The sequence below is a fragment of the Mustelus asterias genome, chromosome 16 (assembly GCF_964213995.1).
Source record: "Mustelus asterias chromosome 16, sMusAst1.hap1.1, whole genome shotgun sequence".
In the NCBI taxonomy this organism is placed as follows: domain Eukaryota; kingdom Metazoa; phylum Chordata; class Chondrichthyes; order Carcharhiniformes; family Triakidae; genus Mustelus; species Mustelus asterias.
The window spans coordinates 74,191,180-74,207,557 of record NC_135816.1 but is presented as its reverse complement, the minus strand read 5'-3'; positions in this window follow the sequence as shown (position 1 = coordinate 74,207,557).

The following is a 16,378-nucleotide window of genomic DNA, read 5'->3' as shown; positions in this document are numbered from 1 at the left end:
AAAGGGGAGTGCACGAAAGGGTGCTTCAGAGCTGGGGCCAAGACAGTTAAAGCTTTATGCCTAGTTCTGGAATGGGGAGGCATTGTGCAAAGGAGGAATAAGATCGAAAAAGGGGCTGGAAGAGGGAGTTGAGGGGGGGGGGGGGAGGTGGAGGAGAGTGTTGAGGCTGTGGATAGGTTTGCAGATTAAGATTATGAATTGAATTGGCTGAGTGATGGGGAAGCAGGTGAGTTTAGTCAGGCCCAGAGTTAATGGTACTTTGTGGGGTATGCTCTGTAGGATGAGTTGCATTATCCAGGATGCAACTTGGAAGGCTGCAAGAAGAATGTTATGATGTATCAAAAGCACAGGTAGTACTTTCCCCACCAATGGGATGAAGTAGGTGTGTTGGCAGACAATGTTGTTGAAGTCGTCAGACTAGATGGTGACTGAGATGTGTTTTGAAGCTGGGCTCAGAGACCAGGCATGACTGAGGTGGCGAGCAAAAAACAATGATGCCAATTCGAATAGCGCAGAATAAAGCATTTAATTCCCCACCTCGTGTCGATACCTTAACACAGTTCAGCACACTTAGGATTTTATTCATTTATTGAAATAATATACTTAGTCTCCCGTCTGGTGAGGAAAGAAGACTACAATTTAAAAGATACTGTCAAATTTTGACGGTTTTAGAGAGGATAGTTATGAAATTTGTGAAACAAGAGGTTGAATCAAATTCATTAAGTTCTAAAATTTTCTTGACCTAGTCGTATGAAACAAAGAACTGACTTTCCTTTACATAGCAGCTTTCCCGTTGTTTCAAAGCACAGGAAAAGTGACAGCCAAATTGAGTACAGCAAGATCCCACAGACAGCAAAGTGACAATGACCACTTAACCTGGTCTCCTGAACTTGGCCGAAGGATAAATATTGGTCAGAAGATCCCAGCTAACCTCCTTGCTGTTCTCTGAAATAGGATCTTTATTTCTTATCTGAGAGGACAAATCAACTTTGGTTTAAAGTCTCATCCAAAAAGAAATGCGCTTCCAACAGTGCAGCACTTCCTCAGTGCATGGTGGGACAGTGGTTAGCACTGTTGCCTCACAGCTCCATGGACCCGGCTTCGATTGCTGGCTTGGGTCACTGTCTGTGCGGAGTTTGCATGTTCTCCCTGTGTCTGCGTGGGTTTCCTCCAGGTGCTCCGCCTTCCTCCCACAGTCCAAAGGTGTGCTGGTTAGGTGCATTGGCCATGCTAAATTCTCCCTCAGTGTACCCGGAGGCACCGGAGTGTGGCGACTAGGGAATTTTCACAGTAACTTCATTGCAGTGTTAATGTAAGCCTACTTGTGACTAATAAATAAACTTTTTACTTTAAGTACTGCGTCAGAGTATCAATTCACATTTTGTGCTGTAGCCTCGGGAGTTGAACTATAATTTATGGAAATAATACTATGTTTTAGAGCAGATGAGTCTTGGCTTCACTCACCCTATTCATTGCTGTAGCTTCATAGCCTTTGGTGCTGGTTTATTTGTAGCTGCTTCATTGTCCAAACGCAGACACTTTTGTAGCCTTTTGGGCTCACAGAAGACCATATTTTTCTTATTCAAAGAATAATCTGACATTGAAGTCTGTATTGGCTAGAAAGGTGGCCTGCTAGTGGGGACGGCTACATTTTGCCATACCAGCACTGATTCTGTACAATGCTTGTCTCAGCAATCGGCAAAGCCATCAATTCCTGGAATGAAACCAAAGAGAGTGTGAAGGATTGCAAATTTGAAGCTTTTAGATTTTAGGAGTGAGTTAGCTCAGAGTAGATGTTGTTTGTAAACCAAAATGAATGAAACTTGAGCAGTTTGACACCAAGCATATAATAGTGTACTCAGAATTGCATCCAGAAAGACAAAACTGTAATTTTAAAAAATGCAAGACAAACCATTTTATGTACCTTCCTGCTTAATGAGGTGTCAGATTTGAATACTTGCCAAGTTTGTATCTTGTAGGTTCTTCCACAGAGAGATTTAAAGGAAAGTTATTGAAACGATGGCCTGATTTCTCTTGGTAGTTAACTCAATTGTTTCCTATCATGAACTCAATTGTTTCCTATCATGGTTGGAAGGCATGATTATTAGGCATGGTTATTATCATGAAATGGCCTGAGTGGCAGATGAGTTCTGATCTCGGGGTACATGTTCATAGCTCCCTGAAAGTGGAGTCACAGGTGGACAGAGTGGTGAAGGAGGCATTCGGCATGCTTGGTTTCATCGGTCAGAACATTGAATACAGGAGTTGGAATGTCTTGTTGAAGTTGTACAAGACATTGGTAAGGCCACACTTGGAATACTGTGTGCAATTCTGGTCACCCTATTATAGAAAGGATATTATTAAACTAGAAAGAGTGCAGAAAAGATTTACTAGGATGCTACGGGACTTGATGGATTGAGTTATAAGGAGGGGCTGAATAGACTGGGACTTTTTCCCCTGGAGCGTAGGAGGCTGAGGGGTGACCTTATTGAGGTCTATAAAATACTGAGGGGCATAGACAAGGTAGATAGTCAATATCTTTTCCCAAAGGTAGGGGAGTCTAAAACTAGAGGGCATAGGTTTAAGGGGAGAGAGTCCAGAGGGGCAATTTTTTCACACAGAGGGTGGTGAGTGTCTGGAACAAGCTGCCAGAGGTAGTAGTAGAGGCGGGTACAATTTTATCTTTTAAAAAGCATTTAGATAGTTACATGGGTAAGATGGATATAGAGGGATATGGGCCAAATGCGGGCAATTGGGATTAGCTTAGGGGTTTGAAAAAGAAGGGCGGCATGGACAAGGTGGGCCGAAGGGCCTGTTTCCATACTGTAAACCTCTATGACTCTATCTATGAGTGGCCTGGCTGGAAACTTCTAAGTTGTTAGGATGATATTTTAAAAAATCACTTAAAAAAAAAAATAAAAACAGAAAATTCGGAAGGAACTCAGGTTTTAAAAATCATTCGTGATGTGGGCTTTGCTGGCTAGACCAGCATTTGCTGGCTCGGCCCAAACTTCACTGCCCTTGAGAAGATGGTGGTTAGCTGCCTTCTTGAACTGCATGCAGTTCACGTGGTGTAAGTAGACCCACAATGCTGTGAGGAAGGGAGTTCCAGAATTTTGACCCAGCGACAGGGAAGGAAGGGTGTTATATTTCCAGGTCCGAACAATATGTGGCTTGGAGAAGAACTGCCAGCTGGTGGTACTCCCATATATCTGCAGCCCTTGACCTTTTAGATAGTAGTGGTTGTGGGTTTGGAAGGTACTGTCTAAGGATCCTTGGTGAGTTCCTGCCATGCATCTTATAGATGGTACACACTGCTGCTATTATGCATTGGTGGTGGAGGGAGTGAATGTGGAAGGGATGCCAATCAAGAGGGCTGCTTTGTCCTGTGTGCTGTTGAGACCAAGTGTTGTTGGAGCTGCACTAAGCCAAGCAATGACAGAGTATTCCATCACACTCTTAACTTGTGCCTTGTAAATGGTGGAAAAGCTCTGGGAAGTCAGGAGATGAGCTACTTTCTGGAGGATTCCTAGCCTCTGACCTGCTCTTGTAGAGTCCAGTTGTGTTTTTGGCCAATTGTAACACCTAGGATGTTGAAAGTGGGGGATTCAATAATGCCAGTGCCCTTGAATGTCAAGAGGGGATATTTAGATTCTCTTGTTGGAAATGATCATTGCTTGGCACTTGTGGGGCCAGAATGTTATTTCCCACTTGTCAGCCCAAGCCTGGATATTGTCCTGATCTTGCTTCTTTTGGACACGGACTGCTTCCGTATCTGAGGAGTCGCGAATGGTGCTGAGCATTGTGCAATCATCACCGAGCATCCCCACTCCTCATCTTATGATGGAAAGAAAGTCATTGATGAAGCAACTGAAGATGGTTGGACCAAGGACACTACCCTAAGGAACTCCTGCAGCTCCTTTGTCCATGTTTGGTACGAAGCTGTAATGAGGTGAGGTGGGAACCCAAACTGAGTGTCAATGAGCAAGTTATGGCTAAATAGTTGTTGCTTGATTGCACTGTTGATGACCCTTTCTATCACTATATTGATGATCGAGAGTAGACTGATGGAGCAGTAGCCTGCCAGAGTTGATTTTTTTCCTGCTTTCTATGTACAGGATATACCGAGGCAGGTGTGGCAGTATCTGTGGAGAGAGAGAAACACAGTTAATGTTTTGAGTCCAAGATAATTCTTCTTCCAGACTTTTAAAATAATTTATTTTTAAATAATCCTTTTTTTCATTTATCATATGTTATCTGAGTTTCCACCAGCAGTGAAGTGAACTCCAGAATAGAAACCACATCCACACTCACTTATTTTTATATATTGGACATACATAAAGATAGGAAAGAAGCCAAAAGAGAAAATGTTGGAAAATCTCAGCAGGTCTGGCAGCATCTGTAAGGAGAGAAAAGAGCTGATGTTTCGAGTTCAGATGGTCCTTTGTCAAATTTTGACCCAGCGCCAGGGAAGGAACGTTATATATTCAAGTCTGGACACTTTGTGGCTTGGAGGTGAACTGCCAGGTGGTGGTACTCCCATATATCTGCAGCCCTGACCTTTAAGATGGTAATGGTTGTTGGTTTGGAAGGTACTGTCTAAGGATCCTTGGTGAGTTCCAGCCGTGCACCTTATAGATGATACACGCTGCTACTATTATGCATTGGTGGTGGAGGGGGTGAATGTGGAAGGGATGCCAATCAAGGGGGCTGCTTTGTCCTGGGAAAGGCTTGAAATATTCACCTTTTATAGAACATGTTGCTAATATTGCTTTTTAGAATGTACTTTAAGTACCAGTATCAATTTGTTTTTCTTAAGTATATAACTAAAGGGAAAAGGTGTAAGCCAGTTGCCAAAAAGCTGTTGAAAACTGTTAGAAAATATCTAATTTCCAAAACTTGCAGCTATTGTGCAGTTTCTAACTAATGAATCTTGTTGCCTCTGTCTTTCTAGCTAATATACGTTATACATGTGTGATGATCTGTTTGTCATTTGGTTTTAGACTTGGCCAAAAAAATCACTTCTAATGACACTGAGCTTACAATATCCTCGGTGGCGGAGAAGGGCAGAGTTATGGGAAGGAATCAATGTAGTGCAAGAGCGGGGGAGGGAATTGGCAGTGTGGTAATAGAGGTGAAACGTGTATGTCTATGCATGTGGTGTATTGAACACCTAAACTAAAACACTTGATACACTTCCAAGTAAGATTGCTGCCAAATACCATGGAAATATATTTGCTTTTAAAACTGATTTTTTTCGCTCTCTCAGAGTGATGGTGTGTGCTGAATTTTTAAATAAAACCAACTGAAAAGATGTACAATGAGTACTGAAAATTGAATCTCAGGCTGTCACCCCACTGTTTTATAACTGGAAGTGCATAATATAAGGCTCTGTGCGTGGTACTTCAGTGTCCCAGGATGACTCATACACAGGCTATTAAAACATTTGAGTTGAGTCGGCTAGATTGCTAGAATATGTTATGGAGCATTTTTACTCCTGCACAGATAGTGTAATTTTCTCTTCAACACTTGTTTAATCGATGTGTTAAAGCTCTACATGAGAAAGATAACTACTTTAAAGCATTTCTTGAAAGGAAGCTTTGAATGAAATTGCCATATATGAAAGGTAATTAAATTGTATTTCTTGTTTTTATTGTTCTTATTGCATTCCCAATTTTCTCCCCCACTATTGTGGCCATGCCATTAGCTCTGGAATGATTGCCACCCTCTTTGTCTTCTTCCCCTATTACAATTCTCCAGACAACATACATTTTATGAAGCATTTGGTTTAATGTCTCCTCTTTTGACTTTTTATTAATACTTAAATAAAAATAATGTGAACTGCTTTAGAATGGTCTACTATGCTAAAATGGTGAAGTGCAAGACCAGCATATCTTGTCTATCTCTACTTGCCCTTGAACGGAGTGGGTTGCTAGACCATTTCATTTGGCAGTTAGAGTCAACCAAATTGTTGTGGGTCTCAAGTCACATGTAGGTAAAGATGACAGATTTCCTTTCCCAAAGGGTATTAGTGAACTAGATTGGTAGTTACAACAATTGGTAATAGTTGTTATGGTCATCATTACAGAAATAAGCTTTCACTTCCAGATTTATTAACCAAATTTAAAATTCCACCAGCTGCCACGGTGGGATTTGAACCCATGTCCCCCAGATCTTAGCTTGGGCCACTAACTTATTAGCCCAGTGACATTACTGCAACACCACCATCTTTTGCTTTTGTTGGGTGGTGACAGGGGTCCCTGCCAGCTGGAGAGCTGTTGAGAGCTCACTGACACCTCCTTCTGAGGAGGCCCCCTGCCAAGTTAGGTGCCAATTGAGCACTTAAATGGACGGTGCAAGTCCTGCAACACCCTCCCCGCCAAGAGCTGCTGGCCAATTAGAGGCAGGCAGTTGTGCATTACTCTGCAGTGGGCTGGAGGCCCAGGATCACTGAGGGTCCCAGGCCACTGGTGAGTGATGGCAGGGTGTGAGTAATCAAGAAGGACAGGTGGCTCTCAGCAAGTGCACCTTCCCATTGCTGATGCTGACTATCTTGATCAGGCAATGACTGTCTTTGAATGGACCCCTACCATCCTTCTGAAGCCTGCAGTACACCAACTAGGTTTGCTTATTGGGCTTCCCATGTGGCAAGTTCAACACTAGGTAAAAACCAATGGCAGCAGGATGAGGCTCATAAATGGGTCTTAATTGCCCACATAAGAGCCTTAATTGGCAGTGGGGCAGGCAGGCTGTCTATGAGCCAATCTGTCACAGGTGTGATCAGGGCAGAGGTGTAAAAGACAGTAGGGTGCCCAACTGCCACCCACCCCAACCAAAATGCCTTCCCACCTCCAAACTCACCTTGGAGGAAGACATTAAATTCTGCCTCTTGTGTGTTTATTAGGAGTTTACAATTTACTGGGTAGATGGTGGTGTTGCAGTAATGTCACTGGGCTAATAAGTTAGTGGCCCAAGCTAAGATCTGGGGGACATGGGTTCAAATCCCACTGTGGCAGCTGGTGGAATTTTAAATTTGGTTAATAAATCTGGAAGTGAAAGCTTATTTCTGTAATGATGACCATAACAACTATTACCAATTGTTGTAACTACCAATCTAGTTCACTAATACCCTTTGGGAAAGGAAATCTGTCATCTTTACCTACATGTGACTTGAGACCCACAACAATTTGGTTGACTCTAACTGCCAAATGAAATGGTCTAGCAACCCACTCCGTTCAAGGGCAAGTAGAGATAGACAAGATATGCTGGTCTTGCAAATGACCCCCACATCCCATGAAAGAGTAAAGAAAAATGACAATCTTTTGACTGTTTATATTTATTTGCCATCGTTTACAAGAAAGGGACATGGATCTGTACTTGAAAAGAAATATTTGGAGGGCATAAAGGAAGGACTGGTTGGATAACTGTTTGAAAGAACCAACACAGACACGATGGGCTGAATGGCCTTATTCAGCTATGTAAAGTTCTATGTGGGGAAATAACAGCAAGTGCTGTCATTAAGTAGCAGCAAGGAAACAAGTGTTTACTTAAGTGTCGGTGGCGGGGAGGGGGGGGAGGGTTGCGGACAATGGAGTATAGAATTTTAGGTGTTAAAACTGTAGAAGAGGTGAGTTCAAAATGGAGATATAAGAATACAATTCATACGATGGTCATAACTGCTTACCAGCTGTTGTCCTCTCCTGAGCTCTGAGAAACTCACCTCATGGAAGGGCCTGTTTCCATACTGTAAACCTCTATGACTCTATGACTTTTATGCTAAAAGCCTGGTCCAAGGCAAATCGTAGATAGGAGATCAAAAGAAAAATATGATATATTATCAGCTGGTAAGTTTCTCAGAGCTCAGGAGAGGACAACAGCTGGTAAGCAGTTATGACCATAGCCACACCCAGTTCTGTAAGCACATGTATGTGTGTGTGTACATGCATGCATGGTGCATGCGTGTGTGTATGTGTGTGTGTGTTCACGCCTTCAGTTTGTATTGTGGTTTTTCATGAGTGCATATAACACAACTATACTGTCCCCTCACTGCTTTACATAGCTTTCCTCCTATTAGTGGGGTTCTTAACTATGGCAAAAACTGTGACAAATGGATTTCAGTCTGAGCAAGTGTGAGTTCCATTTTGGACCTAAAAAAGTCTAAAGCAGGGTACTTTCTAAATGGTGAAAAATTAGAAACACAAGAGGTTGAAAGAGACTTGGGTGTCCGTGTTGATCATAAAAATGTCATGGATAAATACACAAAATAATCAAAAAAGTTAATGAAATAATGGCCTTGTACATCTACAGGACTATTCTTCAGCTTTTCAAAGCAGTGGTTAGACCACACCTGGAGTACTGTGGAGCAGTTATGAGCACCACACCTTGAGAATGTATTGGCTATGGAGGGAGTGTGGTTTAACAATGATGCCTAGCCTTCAAGAGTTACAAAATACAAGGAGAGATTACACAAATTAGGCTGTATTTCGTATAATTTGGGAGGTTGATGATTTAAAGTTGAAATGAGGGTTGTGAGGTTTTTGTAGCTCTAGGAAGTTGGTTCTGAGGTGAACTGCAACAGGTTAGATACTCTAGCTGCCTGGTGTCTTGCAGCTTGCTTCCAATTGGCTGAATTGATGACTTAATGACTTTGGTGGAGCTGCTTGCACACAGCTCCTAGTTGATATTTTAAACAAAGACAACATGCTGCCTTCATGTGGCTTTCTCAAGTTCAAAGTATTTTTCCAAATAAGGAAGGGTGTTCATGTTGATTAGATATCCTGTGTTGTGGATTAACATCTGAGAATTTGAAACAGTCAGTGTCTTTATTTTATGCTCGACTGCTGGACCAGACCCCCAAGTTATTTTAGGGTGCCAGACTAGGCACACTGGCTGCCAGAAGACTAAATCTGAAATTTTAAACATTCCTATTAAATAAGAAAAAAGCAGTAGATATATTTATGTTAATTGCACTTGTATAATCACATTTAGAATAACCCATTTAAATCCAATTTTAGTTTCAGGAAAAGGGATTGACATGCATCAGTCTGGAATGTTCTTTTTAATCCCCCTGAGACATGGCATTCAGAGACTGGGCATGACAGCACCATTCATGATTCCTCAAATACTGAAGTGTCCATTTGTTGCAAGCTTGGGCTCACAAGTGGCAAGTAACATTTGCAGTACGAGTGCCAGGCAATGACCATCTCCAAAAAAAGAGAATCTAACATTTAATGGCATTGCCATCTCTGAATCCCCCAATATCTTGGGCATTGCCATTGACCAGAAACTGCACTGCACCATCTATATAAATATTGTGGCTACGAGAGCAGGTCAGAAGCTGGGAATTTTGTGGAGAGTAACTCAGCATCTGGCTCCCCAAAGCCTATTCACCACAATTGAATTTGCCCATAGAAGACTATGCTTGCCTGGATGAGTGCAACTCTACCAAGAAGCAAGACATAATCCAGGACATTGCAGCCTGCTTCATTGGTACCCATCTACAAGCATTCATTACTGATTCACAGTGGCAGCAGTGTGTCCCATCTATATGATGCATTGCAGCAACTCATCAAGATGCCTTCAGCCCCTTCCAAACCTGCAACCTTTATCTCCAGAAGGTAAAGGGCAACAGATACATGGGAAAAACCACCACCAACAAGTTCCCCTCAAGGCAAACACCATTCTGACTTTGCTATTGCTGGAACTCCCTTGCTAACAGCACACTGGGTGTTCCTACAACACATGGACTGTGGTGGTTCAAGAAGGCAGAAGACCACTACCTTCTCTAGGCAATTAGGGATAGGCAGTAAATGCTGGCCCAGCCAGTGAAACCTAGATCCCATGAACAAGTAAAAAAAGGTAAGTATGTGGAGTTGGGTTGCAGATAAATCAGTCATAGTACTGTTGAATGACAAGAGGATTTAAATGGTCTACCTGTTCCCATGTCCTGAAGTACAAGAATCCCCTCCCCCACCCCTCTTGTATTCCTAACAACATTTATCAAATAAAAATCACCACAACAGATTATCTGGACATCTGCTGTTGGTAGGTAGGATCTTATCGTGCACAAATTGGATGCCATATTTGCCTACATTACAACAAACACTACATTTTCAAATATTTAATTGTGGTACTTGTCAAAGTCTGGGACACAATTTAGGAACGCCAATGAACTTTCTGACTGATGATGGAAAGGAATTTGTGAATGAGCAATTTTGAGATGTGTGAAAATTTGAACATCAGAGTAATGCTTACTGTGCCTGAGAGCCTGTTCAACAATGTTTTGTGCGAGGGGGATCGTGCAGAGATAGATGACATGTTACATAAGATACTGGCCGATTAAACTGGATTGCAAATTGGAAACACCGTTGGCATGGGCAGTCAATGAAAATAATTTTTTACAAATTGTTGGTGGGGAGTGTAGTCCATAGCAGTTGGTGTATGGAAGGAGTACAATGTTGCCTTCAGTGCCAGCAGCTGTTTCCCCATTCTCTTGAAGGAACTACCATTAATTCTACTCAGTTATTAGCAATACAGTTTAATCAAATGCAGGCCCAGAAATGTTCTACATGTAACCCCCTGCTGACCACTATATGGGGGCTACTATTTAAATATTCAATCAACAGGATCCCGAATTCCTAGCGGTTGATGTTGATTTGGCTAATTCCCTGTTTACCCATAAATGTCAGTACTGTAAGTCGGAATATCAAAAATAAATTTAATAACACATATTATTAACAGACATAAAACAGTGAGCTCTGATCTTCAACCGTTGGTGCACATATGGGGAAACTCATCCTCCGTAACACATTCGTAGATACTGATCCAGTTGGACTGTATAGTCCCCACCAGTTACTCACGACACCCACACACAGTCCAGGAGAGACACACGTGTGGAAGATGATGCCGCAGGAGGCAAAGGTGCCGCGAGCTATCCGTGCAGCAACGTAGGTCGAGTGCGCTGAATGCTGTCCTCCTCGGCAGTAATGAAAAGAACAGGCAGGGGAATGCCTGGCTGCCTCTCACTCCAAACCGAATTCTCCCTGCCTGGAAAAAGCTCTCTCTCTCCATCTCTCTGCCTCTCCAGCTCTGCCTCTCTCTCTGCACTCTTCCTCTCCAGCTCTGCCTCTCTCTCTCCAGCTTTCTGCCTCTCTCTCCAGCTCTCTGCCTCTCTCTCCAGCTCTCTGCCTCTCCAGCTCTGCCTCTTCACTTCCTGGCGCCTTTTTTTTTCTCCCGCCCCCAGAGCAATCCCATTGGCCCAGCCCACATCACTCAACCAACAGCATCCTGTTCACAGCACCCACCCGGCAAACAGGACACTGAAGCCCACCAGGGACAAAGAACACTGGTAACTGTCTTACCCACAAATTTTCCTCAGTCCCTTACATACACCAATTAGCATCTTTGTCATGCATGTTGATTTTCTGTGGTGAGGTAGAATTTGAGCAATGGATGATCAAAAAAATAAAGAAGGAATTCAGTATTGGTAGATATGGAGGATTTCTTATCCAATATACTGTGCTGATGGAGAAATATTATACAAGGGGAAATGTGAGAAATGTTTGCCCATAGAAGACTGTTGATAACCAGTCTCTTTGGGACAATGTTGATTCAATGAAAGATGTCACTGAAAAAAAGTTAAGAATGAATCTAACTAGCATAAAGTAAATGTTAGGGAGAAGAGTGATAAGATGCAATGGTTTGATGCAAGTCACTAATTACTGGACTGTTTTACAAGAAGGAACGCCTGCTCCAAGAAATTATTGGATGTACTGGAAGAGAGACGGCTTATGTTAGTGATGAATTGGAAAACAAATATTTTTCTTTTGCTTTGTAACTATTTATATATGGTTTTTAAAAAGTGGGATCGATTAATGGTTGGTTACAATATAATGTGAAACATAAAAGCTGGAAAATACATGATTTTGTTTCCTCCTTTTGTTTTATTTGAAAGATTTGTTCTTAAATTTTCAGAAAGATTTAATTTAAAAGAAAAGAGGGAAATTTCAATGCTTTGCTAATTACATCCAAAGGCAATCACTTTGTTAAATGGCAGTTACATTGGTTTGATTTATTATTGTCACATGTATTGGTATTGGCTGAGTGTCTGGGCTACAAGAAGATATAGACAGAATGGTTAAATGGACAGATAAGTGGTAGATGGAATTTAACCCTGAAAAGTGAGAGGTGATGCACTTTGGAAGGAGTAATTTGACAAGGAAGTATTCAATGAATGGCAGGACACTTGGAAGTTCTGTGGAACAAAGGGATCTTGGCGTGTTTGTCCACAGATCTCTGAAGGTGAAAGGGCACGTAAGTAGGGTGGTGAAAAAGGATATGGGAAACTTGCCTTTATCAATCACGCATAGATTATAAAACCAATTCATCACTAACGTAAGTCATCTTGGAGTTGTATAGAACTTTGGTGAGGCCACAGCTAGAGTACTGTGTGCCGTTCTGGTCGCCACATTATAGGAAGCATGTAATTGCACTAGAGGGAGTACAGAGGAGATTCACCAAGATGCTGCCTGGGATAGAACATTTAAATTGTGAAGAGAGGTTGGGTAGGCTTGGGTTGTTTTCGCTGGAGCAGAGAAGACTAAGGGGCAACATGATAGATGTGTACAAGATTATGAGGAACATGGACAAAGTGGATAAGGAACAGCTGTTCCCCTTATTTTAAGGGTCAGTTATGAGGGGACGTAGATTCAAGGTGAGAGGCAGAGGTTTAGCGGGGGATGTGAGGAAAGCTTTTGTACCCAGAGGGTGGTGACGGTCTGGATTGGGCTACCTGGGTGGGTGGTAGAAGCAGGTTGCCTCACACATCCTTTAAAAAAATGCCTGGATGAGCAATTAGCTCATCATAACATTCAAGTCTATGGGCCAAGTGCTGGTAGATGGAGTTAGATGGGAGTTCTAATGTGTTGGTGCAAACTCGATGGGCCAAAGGGCCTCTTCTGTATGATTCTACTAATAGGAATGGAATAGATTGGGATCTTTGTGCAATTGTTACAGTGGATAATAATTAATCATTAGCCAGTTCTGCATATTTCCCCATTGAAATAAGGATGGGGATGAGGTACGTTGGGCCGCGATCGCTCACTAATTCCCAGTCAAGAATGATCGCAATGTGGGTTGACTGACCATGCTTAATCCTCTTGCTGTGGTTCAGTTCGATTGTTGCTGCTCAGTCCTCAACTATCCTCAATTGCTTATGACTTATGTATACTAGGAGGGTATTTGTCTGTGGAGGAAGCTGGAGCAGAATTTTCACACAATTTGTCACTGAGTGTCAGGCTCTGACTGAAAACTGTATCTCTCCAGATGTATTGCCGAGCTTTCAGCCTAAAGCCTGAGCAATTTTGACAAAAGAAATTGGGGACGCCATCAATCTGTCAAGATCGGGCCTGATAGAGCCGGCAAGGCCAGCTTCACAGAGATCAGGGTGCCAGATTAACACTGAAGTTAAACTCCACCTAGCCCTCCCAATCCCCCAATCATGAAACTCTTCTCCCGCCACCTCCTCCCCGTCCCATCCCCCACAAAAACCACAGCAGTATAGACAGAACCCCCATCTCCACCCCCCCCCCCCCCCCCCCCCCACAACCCACTGCCAGGTCCACCTCCTTCACTGCCTGCGTTTCCCCCACACACACACCACCATTCCAGGTCCTTCCTCACTATCTGCATTCCCCGTCACTGTCATGTATCCTTGTTCAAAGGTCTTGGCGCTCTTTCCCCCTCTCACCACACATTACCCTCTCCTAATTGGGCTCCCCAGAGGGCCTGTCCCTGGCACTGGTAGGGGCTAATATCCAAAATAATTAAGATATATTTAAATGAAGTTTGCATCCTCTGTGGGTAGCAGCCGTGTTATGTCACCGGCGAGGGACAGAGAAAGTCAGGACGACGAGATCTCACTGCGAGAATCTTGTTTCCTGACTCTTGTAAGATTTTGCGCCTGAATCACTGTTTATGCTCGAGACAGGTGCTAAATCTTCCCCCCTTGCCCCCCCAAATGTCTTCATACCTGTATTTCCAGTAGTGATCAGAATCATGACATTGGCTGAACGTGTTTTCTTTGCTCTGACTGAGATTTGAAATTAATGTCATCCGAGGAGCTGAAACCTGGATGGTTAAATTGTGTTTGAGCAGGCGAGTGAAAAGCAGCATTTATTTATGTGTCTGTTACAACGTGTGCAACTTTCCTAGATTAACCCATTGATTCGGGAGTATTCAACCATCATTAATCAGTCATGTTTTGCTGTAAAAGTAAACAACATAATTGTTTTTGTGAAAATATATTGTATCCTTAATTGGAACAAAAATAGGGGAGGCAATGTTCCTGAGACTTTAGTCGATATGAAAAAAATAATCATTTTAAAATGAGCAAAATAATCTCTTTATCCTTTTGATTTGATTATCGTCACACGTATTAGTATATAGTGAAAAGTATTGTTTCTTGCACGTTATACAGACAAAGCATACCATACATAGAGAAGGAAAGGAGTGGGTGCAGAATGTAGTGTTACAGTCACAGCTGGGGTGTAGAGAAAGATCAACTTAATTTGAGATAGATAAATTTAAAAGTCTGATGGCAGCAGGGAAGAAGCATCTGTTGAGTCAGTTTGTACTTGACCTCAGACTTTTGTGTCTTTTCCCCAAAGAAGGTGGAAGAGAGTATGTCTGGGGTGCGTGGGGTCCTTGATTTTGCTGGACAGAGTCAATGAATGGGAGGCTGGTTTGCGTAATGGACTGGACTTTGTTCATAACCCTTTGTAGTTTCTTGTGGTCATGGTCAAAGCAGGAGCCATACCGACGCTATTACATTGTTAGAACAATTGCACTGTGAAACAGGGTGATGGATTTTGATACACCTATAAATGGAGACCCTCATGCAATATCCCTTTTGAGGAGCTGCTCTTTTAATTTTAGTTGATTTAATTTGATTTGTTTATTTGTTTAATTCAAGAGTACAAATACCTGGTGGGCACCGGGGGGACTGGGTGTCTTATCAACCCGTTTAATCACATTTTAATTTGATATTGCGAGCTTCTTTTGAGATTTGGTTTTTATTTGCACAGTTCCCTCTTAATTTATCCCTTAATTTGTTTTGATTTGTTTTTTGTCAAAATCGTATAAATGGGACTGCTTAATTAAAATATTTGTAAGTTTCCTTTGTAATTTTGTTCTTTAGTTACAGCGCCCCTTTCAGGGGTTATCTAGTTTTATTAGTTTGTTTGACAATTTGTTAACTTGTCACCCTTTTTATTGTTAATTTGTTACATTCAATAGAATATAAATGGGGGCAGGACTGCAAGATCCCAGTGCTTTTTGCGGCTTTGGACCAGGCGTATAACACGTTGTTGTCATTTGCACCCCCTTTTTAGTTACCTTACAAATTTGTTTCTGAATTTTTGGTTGCACTTCAGTCCCACACTCCTGATCTTTCGGTACCCAGTACAGAGCTGAACTGTGAGGCAGGAGGATTTCCTCATGCTTCTGGGCCTGGCCAAACCAGTTATTAACAGGTCCAGGCAGCATGTGGTTGAGGGGGTTTGTCTAACACAACGGTCTGCCCCCTCGATGTTCGCAGCCGGATATCCCTGGAAAGGGAATGCAAAGTGTCCACCAAAATGCTGGAGGCCTTCCATGATCAGTGGGTACCGCAGGGGCTGGGGTGCATTATTGCTCCCCAAAACCACATTCTGATTTGATTTTGAGAGTTTCCATTACAATTTTTGTCTTTTATGTTGTAATATCCCTTTAATTTATTTTCTTAAAATAATATAAATGGGGACAGCTGGAGCACTAAGGTGAGGAACTGATAGTGTGTGACTTTGCTTTGCTGTCTTAGAAATAAACCTTTCTTATTGTACAGGCCAACTTCAGACTCAATCTTCCGCAACATGCAATTATTGGAATTATCAGTATTGTGCTTTGGGACATCCTTAGCATGTGAAAGGCACTATGTAAATGCAAGTTTTTTTCTCTAGATTTCCCCACACAACATACTCTCAATTATTTTATAATTTCCCTTCCCTCGGAGGTGTTACGTAAACATAGAAACATAGAAGATAGGAGCAGGAGGAGGCCATTTGGCCCTTCAAGCCTGCTCCGCCATTCATTACGATCATGGCTGATCATCCAACTCAGTAGCCTAATCCTGCTGTTTCCACATAACTTTTGATCTCATTCGCCCCCAATGCTATATCCAGCCGCCTCTTGAATAAATTCAGTGTTTTGGCATCAACTACTTCCTGTGGTAATGAATTCCACAGGCTCACCACTCTTTGGGTGAAGAAATGTCTCGTCACCTCCGTCCTAAATGGTCTACCCTGAACCCTCAGACTGTTGGGGGCAGGGGTGGGGAGAGGTT